Source organism: Vulpes vulpes, chromosome 4, assembly GCF_048418805.1.
Source record: "Vulpes vulpes isolate BD-2025 chromosome 4, VulVul3, whole genome shotgun sequence".
Lineage (NCBI taxonomy): Eukaryota > Metazoa > Chordata > Mammalia > Carnivora > Canidae > Vulpes > Vulpes vulpes.
This window is the reverse complement of record NC_132783.1, coordinates 63,291,955-63,302,986: the sequence shown is the minus strand read 5'-3', so window position 1 is coordinate 63,302,986 and position 11,032 is coordinate 63,291,955. Positions and strand designations below refer to the sequence as shown.

Here is an 11,032-nt window from a genome sequence, read left to right as displayed (position 1 = left end):
AGTCAGGCATTAAGTGCTAGAGCCTGACCCAAGTCAGGTCTGACTCCAAAGACCTTCTGTTTTCTAGTTCTGAAAGTGTGACTGTTTCTTCTGTGTAAAAGCATTAGGAGATGTCTTTTGTAGTGCTGTGATTAAAAGGCGTTTGGAAGGGGCATCTGGGTGGCTCAGCGGTTGAGCATCTGCTTTTGGCTCAGATCATGGTCCTGGGGTCCCGGGATCGTGTCCTTTTTTTTTTTTTTTTTTTTTTTGCACAGGCAGGTGAAACAATTTTATTTCACAGTCGTCTTTAAAACCACAAAGACACTATGTTCTTCATATAAAAACATTAGTACAGATAACTATACTTTCTAGAAAATGATTATATAGACCCTCTCAAAGAAAATTGCACACCATTATATGGTTCAGACAAGTTACCTGGGAAAAACACATCTGGACCGATTCCTAAAACATACCAGAAGACCACGCTGCATCTTTTGGTTCAAAGTATAGATTACTGTCATCCGTAAGGGCTCCTACATTCTTACATATTTGATAATACACATATAGACTGGTTTGTGACTTAATGCTCCATTGGTTCATCAGCCTGTTCTGCAGGTTCATCAGCAGGTTGAGCAGGCTGTGCCTTTCTCTGTGGTCTTTCTTCAAGACCTTCCAGGAACGGAGATACATCATCATCATCGTAAATCGTAAACTCCAAGTCTTTACCAACAATTCCAATGGAAACATTCTTTGTAGTTAGGTCCTGTTCTGCAGGAAGTGTCTCTCGTAAGGCACGCAGACCATATTTAACCAGTTCATTCAAATTGCACTCCATAAACCCAGACATATGTCTCTCCAGGTAAGTACGAGCTGATTGAGAACAGGCTCCAATGGACATGGCTCTACAGTCAAAATAGTTGGCAGATGGACAGGTTTGGAAAATGTGAAGGCCCATATCATAACCAGCAACAAGCAGTCCAACACCATATGGTCTCCGGCCATACCATTGTGTTGGTATCTGGGTCTTGCTTCCAATTAGAGATATAAGACGAGACACAGGAAGAGGTCTGTCAAATACAAATCTGGAATCCAAACACTCCTGGCGCATAAAATTACATAACAGTCTAGCATCAGCAGTAAGTCCCGCAATTGAGATACCAATATGGTTATCAACATGAAGAATTTTCTTCTGATGAGCTGCAAGCTCTGACTGTGCTCTCTTCCATGCAACCAACACTGCATGGGTTTTTGATTTCAGACCAACTGTAGCTGAACCTTGTTTGACAGCTTCCATTGCATATTCAATTTGATGAATCCTGCCCTGAGGGCTCCAAACAGTGACGTCATTGTCATACTGGTTGCGAAACACTGTTCCGCCTGGGTCCTGTGGCCTCCGGCAGAGGTGGCGGCTTCAGGAGTGCCGCCTGGGATCGCATCCTGCATCAGGCCCTGCAGGGAGCCTGCTTCTCCCACTACCTGTGTCTCTGTCTCTCTCTGTGTGTCTCTCAGGAATAAATAAATAAATAAATCTTAAAAGGGCGTTTGGAAAAATGGCTACCTATTACTACCTTTTTATAGAACATAGATCATTAATTAGAAAGCCTGACCAGTCTATGGAAAGAAAGTTCTAGGAGTATAACATTATTCTAAGATGTTAGAATAAAGTGTTTTTCTTCAATATGACTAGTTTTTAGGTGTCATTTTTTTACCTAAAATATGCATAATTGGAGCCTATTGTATTTCACAATCTGGAAGTAATGGTATGCCTGCATACTTCTAAAAAGAATTGTACAAAACTGCATACCTCATTGCACATTTTTTTTTTTGTATTTTTAGCATATGAAACAGTGACACAGTTAGTGGACCTGGCTGTTCTTGTGAGGTAGGATATGGTAACCAAGGAAAGAGACCCCTTTACCAGGCCATTCTGCAAACTTTGTTCAGTATCACACAACTCTCCTGAAGGCTCTCGTAGGAAGTCCTACCCAGAGTCTCCTGAGAACACACCTCCTCCTACATCAACAGCTCCATCATCTGGATCATAGCACTCAGGGAAAACCACATCAGGATCTCTAGGGAATGGGAGTGCTGGACAAGACTCAACTAAAACCAAGCAAAGGAAGAGAAAAAAGAGCACTGTGGCCTGTGATGTAGAGGCTTAGTGATGCCATCCAGCCCTGCCACATCAGATTGGTCCCTTTTCCCTGTTCACAAGTGCCTATGACCACAAGATTGGCACCTTTTCTCAATTCACAAGTGCTTACTGGGGGAATGGGATGGCTTTTCTGGCTTGCTAAGGGACTGTGACTGCAACAACAGGAAATGCAATGTTCCATTAAGGTGATTTCTGTTCCCCTCTTTGGACAAAATAAAATATAAATTTACCTTCTCTGTAAAAACTAAACAAACCATAAAACTTTGATAATAAATGTAAACAGTAGCAAAGTAGATAACATCCAGAGTATCATAAATGTTGGCATTCCAAAATGTTATATCACTCTTTGAAAAGTAATGAGAGAAATCTAAATAGTTTGAAAACCATCAACATCTATTTTAAATTATATGAATAAACTAAAAGAAGAAAAAAAAGGCAGATTTTGTCACTCATGCCCTGGAATAGTATCACTTTTATATCTTTGTCATTGTGTTGATTAAAAAAAGAGACTCCTTCCTTACTAGACTCTGTGTTCCTGATTTACTTCTAGGTCCTACCACAGGAGTAAGCACACAGTAGATGCTCATGAAACTCTTACCAAACTGAACTGATTTTGAGCAAAGACTATCCTGTTCAAAGCAAAGTCTCCTTAACAAGAATGACCCAGACATAAGTCAACTAGATAACAAAACCTGGGGTATTAACATGGGAGACCAAGTCATTATTCTCAGTGTTCAGAAGGGTCCTGAGAGGGGAATGACAGCTATAGATACATGTTTCAAACAAGTATAATTTTTAATTGTTGCCCATGGAATGGAGTCTTCATTTGTTCAGATGACATTATCCCACAGATAATACTAAGGAAAAAACACAGCTGATTGTCATATTGTTTAAGAAAAAAAGCAAATGAGTAAAACAGTTATGAAATTGTTACTAACATATTATCTTTAAAAAATTAGAAATGTGTTATGGGTAGATTTTTTTTAAAAACCTAATACAAAAACCTAAAAAAGTATTTTCTAAAAGTGGTCTGAGGTACAAAATGTACTTTTCACTTAAAAATCTGCTGGCTTTGTGGTGCCTGGATGATGGCTCAGGTCATGATACTCAGGTCCGGGGATCAAGTCATACGTTGGGCTCCCTGCTTAGCTGGGAGCCTGCTTCTCCCTTTGCCTCCCACTCCCCCTGCTTGTGTTCTCTCTCTCACTGTCAAATAAATACATAAAATATTAAAAAAAAAAAAAACCCTGCTGGCTTACATGGGGTGCTGTGTAATGCACATACATTTTGTTTCAGCCTGGAAGCTCTATGAATAAGTAGATGGACAGAAATTCCTGAGTCTTGGGATGCCTGGGAGGCTCACTGGTTGAGTGTCTGCCTTCAGCCCAGGACGTGATCCCAGGGTCCTGGGATTGAGTCCCACCTTGGGCTCCCTACATGGAGCCTGCTTCTCCCTCTGCCTCTCTCTCTGTGTCTCTCATGAATAAATAAATAAAATCTTAAAAAAAAAAAAAAAAGAAAATGAAACTCCTGAGTCTTAGTTTTGCAAACGCAGTAATTGCATAGACCTTCAGTCTAGTTAAAAGAGCTGAAACTAAAACAACCAGCAAGCCACTCATTTCAGTTCCTATATGGTGCAACATTTTGGCTCACTGCACACACTCCACAGGATTGTTATGCAGCATGGGAAGGTTTACAAAAGTCAAGACTCATCTTCTTCCAGGAACTAGAGGACTAAATATTTACAAATGTAAAGAGAGACTGTATGACTGAGACCCTCTTAAAGGGAGGAGTGGTTGACTGAGAGGGTCTTTTTTTCCTTTCTAGGTTTACATTGAAGATATATTATGGCAAAACAAATGATGAAAAATGAAAATGTGTCCAACTGGTTGTTTGGACAGCAGCATCAGCTGGCTAGTTTGGCTCATCTGCAGAGCATTTTCAGACTGACTCTTCTGTCTTTGCATCAAATCCATCCATTACCACTGTCTTGTAATGTTAGGGCTCACCACAGAGCTTTCCTGCTCTCTCTGAGTCTGAGCAATAGGCCCAAAAAGTGAATTTCTTCTTTTTTTAAGGTTGTATTTTAAATTAGTGGTACTACTCTCCATTGTGGTTATTTTTTGCCAAAATTTCTATAGAATAAAAACCTTTCTTTTATAAATTATAAAAATAATGTTTAACTTATAAAAAATTCAAACATTCAGAAATGTATCTTATAAAAAGGAAACTTCTCCTTTCCCCTGTGTATATTCCATATTCAGAGGGAATTTGGGATTTATATTAGGAACATAGCCTCTGGAGTGCATGTCCCCATCTCTTCCACTCTTGTTGGAAGACCCTGGGTAGGTTCCTTGGCCTTGTGTTTTAGTTTTTCTCATCTATAAAATAGGTACAATTATGGAACTCCCCTCATAGGGTTGTTGTGAAAGTGCCTGTAACAGTGCTTGGCACGTAATAAGCATTAGATTTGTGATAGTTATGATTGTTGGTAAGACTAAGCACATAGTGTGTTACTTAGAGTATAGGATTAGCTGCTGTAATAGAAACCCCAAATTACAGTGGCTCAAGCAGCACAGAAGTTTCTTCCTCTTTCGAGAAACAGTTGGAGGAGTGGGCAGGTAGCCTCCGTTCCATGAAGTTTCATCTCCTTGGAGGGATCCTTGTCCATATCCAAGTGTTATCTCTGGGGTCCAGTTGCAGGAAGAGAACAGAGGAAGCAAACGACAACTAACTTCTTTTAAAGGATGTGACCACTTAGTTGTATGTATCACTTCTGCTCACATCCCATTGGCCAGAATTTAGACCCTCTGCCAAACCCAGCTAAAATGGAGGCTTTGGCTGTCGATGTTTTTGCAGGATTGGGCTACATTGCCCACTGGGATCTTCATACCCACCCAAGCTAATGTAGTTTTTAGCTGCCCACTTACAATGGACAGGAGTGGCAGAAAACCAGAATTCTCATTCTCATTCTTAATTTTTAAATGAAATAAAGCAGAGATACTGAAAATGACTAGCAAGCTTTGCTCCACACCTTTTCTTTTTTTAATGGTATCATTTCATGCATATTGCTTTATGTGTAGATTTTTCTCTTAGCAGTATATTGGGTAGGTCTCCCTATGTCAGTATACACATACCTCATGTATGTTGCCTGTCAGCTCCTTGTGTTCCAGGAAATAGAGGTCTTACAACTCGCTGAACCAAGCCTTACTGATAAGCATTGAGATTGGTTTTGATCTTTGCTCTTACAAAGCTTCCACGTTCATCCTTTTATGTAGGTATTTTTGCAATTTTTTTGCTAGCACTTCTATAATGTAGGTTTATAGAAGTGAGTTGCTAAGGAAAAGGCATGTAGATTTAAACTTCATTACATACTACAAAATTCCGCTCTGAAAATATTGTGTTAATTTGGGCTCAATAATGTCTTCTTATCTACGTAGGAGAAATCTCTCCTTTATAGAGACAACTATTTCCGTGTGACAACCTCGGGGAGAGGGGCTGTAGCAAGAGCCTCACCCATAAATGATAGTCTTGATTTATAGCTGGCTCAGTCTGAAGGTATGGAAAAGGGACAAAAAGGAAGAAGAAACCTGACATTTATTGGGGACTAGGTATTATTATATGGAAGCAGAGGCACAGAACTATTAGTACTTTGCCTGGTTCACCTAGCTAGTCAGACCTCACTCCCCACTCTTTGCTACCTCTTTTTGAAAGCTTTCCTCATTTTTTCTTCTCTTATTAGCTTTATTGATGTATTACTTACAGTACAATTCACCAACCTGAACTATGCAATTTGGCAAATTTTAATAATTGGATACAATCATGTAACCCCCATCACAATTATGCTATGGAAATTTTCCATCACTCCAAAAAGATTCTCTGTATTGTTTTTTTTTTCACAGTCAATCTCAGTCTTCCACCCAGCCACTTCATCTCAGTTTCCTCATTTGTTAAATTGGCTAATAATAGCACCTACCTTCTGTGGTTTCTGCAAGGGTGAAGTTATTGCATGTGAACTACTAAAAACAATGCCTGGTGCATTAAACATGAGTGTTGTGTTTGGTATTCTACTTTCACCATCATCTTCATCACTTGTTACTATGTACCTGATAAGTTAGCTAAACTGGATATCATTGGCATTCTGAGATTTTATTGCCCAGTGCCAAAAATAACTCTCCAGATCATATACAGAATAGGTAGCCTCAGGAAAATGGGGGACAAGAGCTATTATGGGGCAACTGCTCTTGATTTGGAGACAAAGTTTCTAATCCAAAAAAAAAAGTTTCTAATCCATGGAAAGAGCTCCATGGATTGGATTTTTTTTTTTTTTTTTTTTTTTTTTTTTTTTTGCAGATTTACAGTGTTGTCCCCTTTCATCACAGTGGGGAAAACTTTGGCAATGGGGCAGGAGAGGTATAGTGCTACACTAGCCTGCTAAGAGTGTGAGCAAATATTGTTCCAATCCATTAGTTTCCACTAAATCTCCAAAAATGTGGCCCTCTTTGAGTGGTGGAATTACATTAACACAGCTTCTTGAGTGCCTTAGATATGCATGGCACATTGTTGCAAAACTAGACATACTTTAAAGCTAACTTGAAATCATTATCTTTTGCAATGCCCAAGATTGTTAAAGTAGCTGCATTACATTTCCACAGACCTCCAACATTTCCTTCCTTCCTGGCCAGAATGCTTGACTCACTTCTCAAAGTGTTGGCTGACCAGGGCAATGTGCCACAGCAGCCTGGGAGGAAGCTCCACAAAGCTGGAAGGCAACACAGGACATCTGGTCTGGCCTGGCCCGCCACATAATGCTTTCAACAGACTGCTGTCTAAACAAGGCCTGAGCCCCTGGGCTCACATAGTGTCTACCCTATAAGCAAAGACAGAGAGATGGACAGAGAAATTACAGGTGAAAATTATTTATTCATAAAGAAGAGAGAAGAAAGAAAAGAGGCATCTAAAACAGAATTGTAGTTCATTACAGGGAGGTTTTTGAAGCTCCTGGAGCTTTTTTATAAGTTCTGTGAGGGACAGGTCTTACTTACCTTTGTGAGCTACTCAGCAGAAAGGCACACCGTGGGTTCTGGGTGAGCTCTCTTCTCCCTTGGAAGCACTGCTGATAGAAAACCTTCCCCTTCCATCTGCAATAATCCCCAGGATACTTGTCGGGCACTCTTCTTTGTATCCCCTCTGCATGCTGGTGTCCTCTGAGTTCTCTCCTCTTCCTACTAATGTCCCTTTTCAAATGATTTCATGTCCTCTGCTGGTTTAAATGTCCTTGTTTGTGTTGTGAATCCCCTAAATCTCCAACTCCAGCCCAGATTTCTCTATTGAATGCCCAGTGGACATTTCTATTGCTGCCTCATATTTATCTTAAATTCAACATTTCCAAAACTGGAAATTGAAATTCTTACCTGCAAATGTGCTCTTCCACCTAACTCCTCATCTAGATCCATGAAACCATCTTTCCCTACTTGTTCTATCTAGAAACCCAAGTCTTCTTCAATTTCTCTCTTTCCATCTTGCCCCCATGCTTAATCAGTAATAATAATCATAGCTAATACTGATTTAGAAGGTCCTATATTCCAGACATTATATTAATCCCTAATATTTTAATTTAATACACCAATTATATGAAGTAGGTACTCTTAGCTGCATTTTGTAGATGAGGAAACTGAGACACCGATTGTTTGCTCAAGATCACAAAGTAGAGTGTGGAGGTCGTTGGTGTCACCTGCCAGCCGCCGGCTCCTGCCCCTGCTCTTCGGCTCCCTGCCCGCTCCAACCAACCATGCTCTCGGCCCTCGCCCGTCCTGCCGGCACCGCTCTCCGCCGCAGCTTCAGCACCTCGGCCCAGAACAATGCTAAAGTAGCTGTGCTTGGGGCTTCCGGAGGAATTGGGCAGCCCCTTGCGCTGCTTCTCAAGAACAGCCCTTTAGTGAGCCGCCTGACCCTCCACGATATTGCTTATACACCCGGAGTGGCCGCAGATCTGAGCCACATCGAGACCAGAGCAACCGTGAAAGGCTACCTCGGACCTGAGCAGCTGCCGGATTGCCTCAAAGGCTGCGATGTGGTGGTTATTCCAGCCGGAGTCCCAAGAAAACCAGGCATGACACGGGATGACCTGTTAACACCAATGCCTCAATTGTGGCCACCCTGACTGCTGCCTGCGCCCAGCATTGCCCCAAGGCCATGATCTGCGTCATTTTAAATCCAGTCAACTCCACCATCCCAATTGCAATGGAGGTTTTCAAGAAACACGGAGCTTACGACCCCAATAAAATCTTCGGGGTGACGACCCTGGACATTGTCAGGGCCAACACTTTCATTGCAGAACTAAAGGGTTCGGATCCCGCACGAGTCAATGTTCCTGTCATTGGCGGTCATGCCGGGAAGACCATCATTCCCCTGATCTCTCAGTGCACTCCCAAGGTGGACCTCCCCCAGGACCAGCTGACAGCCGTCACTGGGCGGATTCAGGAGGCCGGCACGGAGGTGGTGAAGGCCAAAGCTGGAGCAGGCTCTGCCACATTGTCCATGGCATGCGCTGGAGCTCTGTTTGTCTTCTCCCTTGTGGATACAATGAATGGGAAGGAAGGAGTTGTCGAATGTTCCTTTGTTAAATCCCAGGAAGCAGACTGTGCCTATTTCTCCACACCATTACTGCTGGGGAAAAGGGGCATCGAGAAGAATCTAGGCATTGGCAAGATCTCCCCTTTTGAAGAGAAGATGATAGCAGAAGCCATCCCCGAGCTGAAGGCCTCCATCAAAAAGGGAGAGGAGTTTGTGAAGAACATGAAATGAAAGGGCAGCCAGCTAGCAGTCCGTTTCCCTAACTTATGAAGGCATCATGTCCCTGCAAAGCCATCTCCTGCCCTCATGTTTCCGTTGCGTTAACCACCAGTGTCATGTTAACGTCACCGCCCCTTCCAATCACAAGTCCGTCACAAGGTGACGGTGGCCTGCTCAGAGGGCATGGAAACTCCATGTCCCTTCCTCCATACCTTGTTCTGTGAATCTCTTTCATCTCTCTGTTCCTGAGTTGTATCCTATTAGGACAAACCAGTAATCTAATTAAGTGACCTGTCTTCCTTTTCTTCAAGCTATCCTAGCAAATTATCAAACTTGAGAAGGGATGGTGGGAACTTCTGATTTTATGGTTGATCAGAAGCACAGGTGACAAGACAAGAAAGGCTTGCAATTGGGGTCTGAAGTGAGGGCAGTCTTGTGGGATGCAGGCCTTAACATGTGGGATCTGATACTATCTCTAGATAGACAGCATAAGCATTGAGTTGAATTGTAGGACACCCAGCTTGTGTTGGAGAATTGTTTGGTGATGCCAGAAGTATTGAGAGCAGACTGGTAAATAGAGGAGAAAGGAGTTTTCCCCTTCCAACATTGTAGCCCTCCTAGGCAGAATTAAAGGTTCTTTCCTCTATGCCTATGTTACTTTTATTTCTTTAGTAAGATGTAGCAATAATTCCCTTATTTGCATGTTACCATAGAGTCCTTGCTGAAAACATACTGTTGCCACATCTCTCCTAAAGTGGACACATTGCCATTGTTGCAAGTAGATTCTTAAATGTTGACCCTTATTCATTGGATAAAGTCTTACTGGGCTCCTTTGCTTAAATCTCAGATTCTGTGCTAAGTTAAAGGGGTGGAAAATTAGTAAGGCAGGGAACCATGCATCGAAGAGCTCTGAGCTCATGTTAAATAACTTTCATTATTTACTTTATCCCATACTACAAGGACCAGGCTCTAATCACATATGTATTTCCAATGCCTAATATAAGGTGTGCTTGGGGCAAGTATTACATAACTGTTTGTCAAATGAATGAATGAACCTTCTGGACCAATTTATGAATTGAAAAATAGAAGTGAGGAATGAAGATAAAATCTCTCTCAAGAGCCTGACCTCTTGCTTTCCAACTATCATCCACAGAGAATTCCAAAACCCCAAAGCACATTTTCAGAGCCAGCACTCCATAGGCAGCAGTGGACTCCACATGATCCATTTAGGGGCCCCTGGCTTGAGGCCCAGATAAAATGATTGTGATTTTGATGCCAATCTGTAGAACTTTCATAGGCCACGGAAGGGTAGGATTTTGCCTTTTCCTACATATAGAACATCTTATTAATCAGTGAAGCCTTTAACATAAAAATGGGACCTACAGTTCACTTCCAAACCCCTGAAATTACTTCCTTAGTTCTCCTGTTCTAAAAACCAAAAGGGATTACTCATTGGTATTTGTGGGAAACCTCCACTGAGCTTGTTAAGCTGTCATTATCAGAGGAGGAGAACAAAGGTCATGTGAGATGACAATGTGGGTCACAGGCAGCTGAGCCAGTTGAAGAATTTCTGCCATCACTGTGGAGCAATTTCAGTGACCCCTGTCCTGTCTCCAGAAAGGTTGTGAGACTCCAGGAAACAGAAATAGCTCCCAGGTTGATAATTTACCACCAAGTCCCTTGGTTCCAGAAACTAGGCAAAGCTGCCACATCGATCCAAGCCAATGACACTGGATAGCCCCTGGCTTCCTACAAAGGGTCCTATCAAAGCTAAAGCCAAGTCTAGAGTATGGAAAAGTGGGGAGAAACAGTCCTTTGTCATCCCTCAGTTTTGGAGATTCATCCTTTATGAATCTCAGGCTTTAGTACCTATGTGACTTGTTCCTCAGGGTTGGGCCTGAGGTGGGCCTCTGGAGCAGCCCTGAGAAGCCTGAGGGATGGAGAGGGCCTGGGGGGGGTCTTCTGTGGATGTGCATGAGTAAGGGTGAGTGTGTGTGTGGATGTGACTCTTTCTGATCTTAAACCATCCCTCACATCTGCTCTCACTTAGAGGCTGATGGAAGGCCACCTGAGCTCTCCTCTCACCCCATCTCTGTGTCTCCA

At 42.2% G+C, this 11,032-nt stretch overlaps 2 pseudogenes; one reads left to right on the top strand and one right to left on the bottom strand.

Annotated features, from left to right (window-relative positions):
• Positions 1-270: 270 nt before the first annotated feature.
• Positions 271-7,590, bottom strand: LOC112927403 (proteasome subunit alpha type-1 pseudogene; annotated as a pseudogene).
• A 320-nt stretch (positions 7,591-7,910) lies between these two features.
• Positions 7,911-9,075, top strand: LOC112927316 (malate dehydrogenase, mitochondrial-like; annotated as a pseudogene).
• Positions 9,076-11,032: the final 1,957 nt, after the last annotated feature.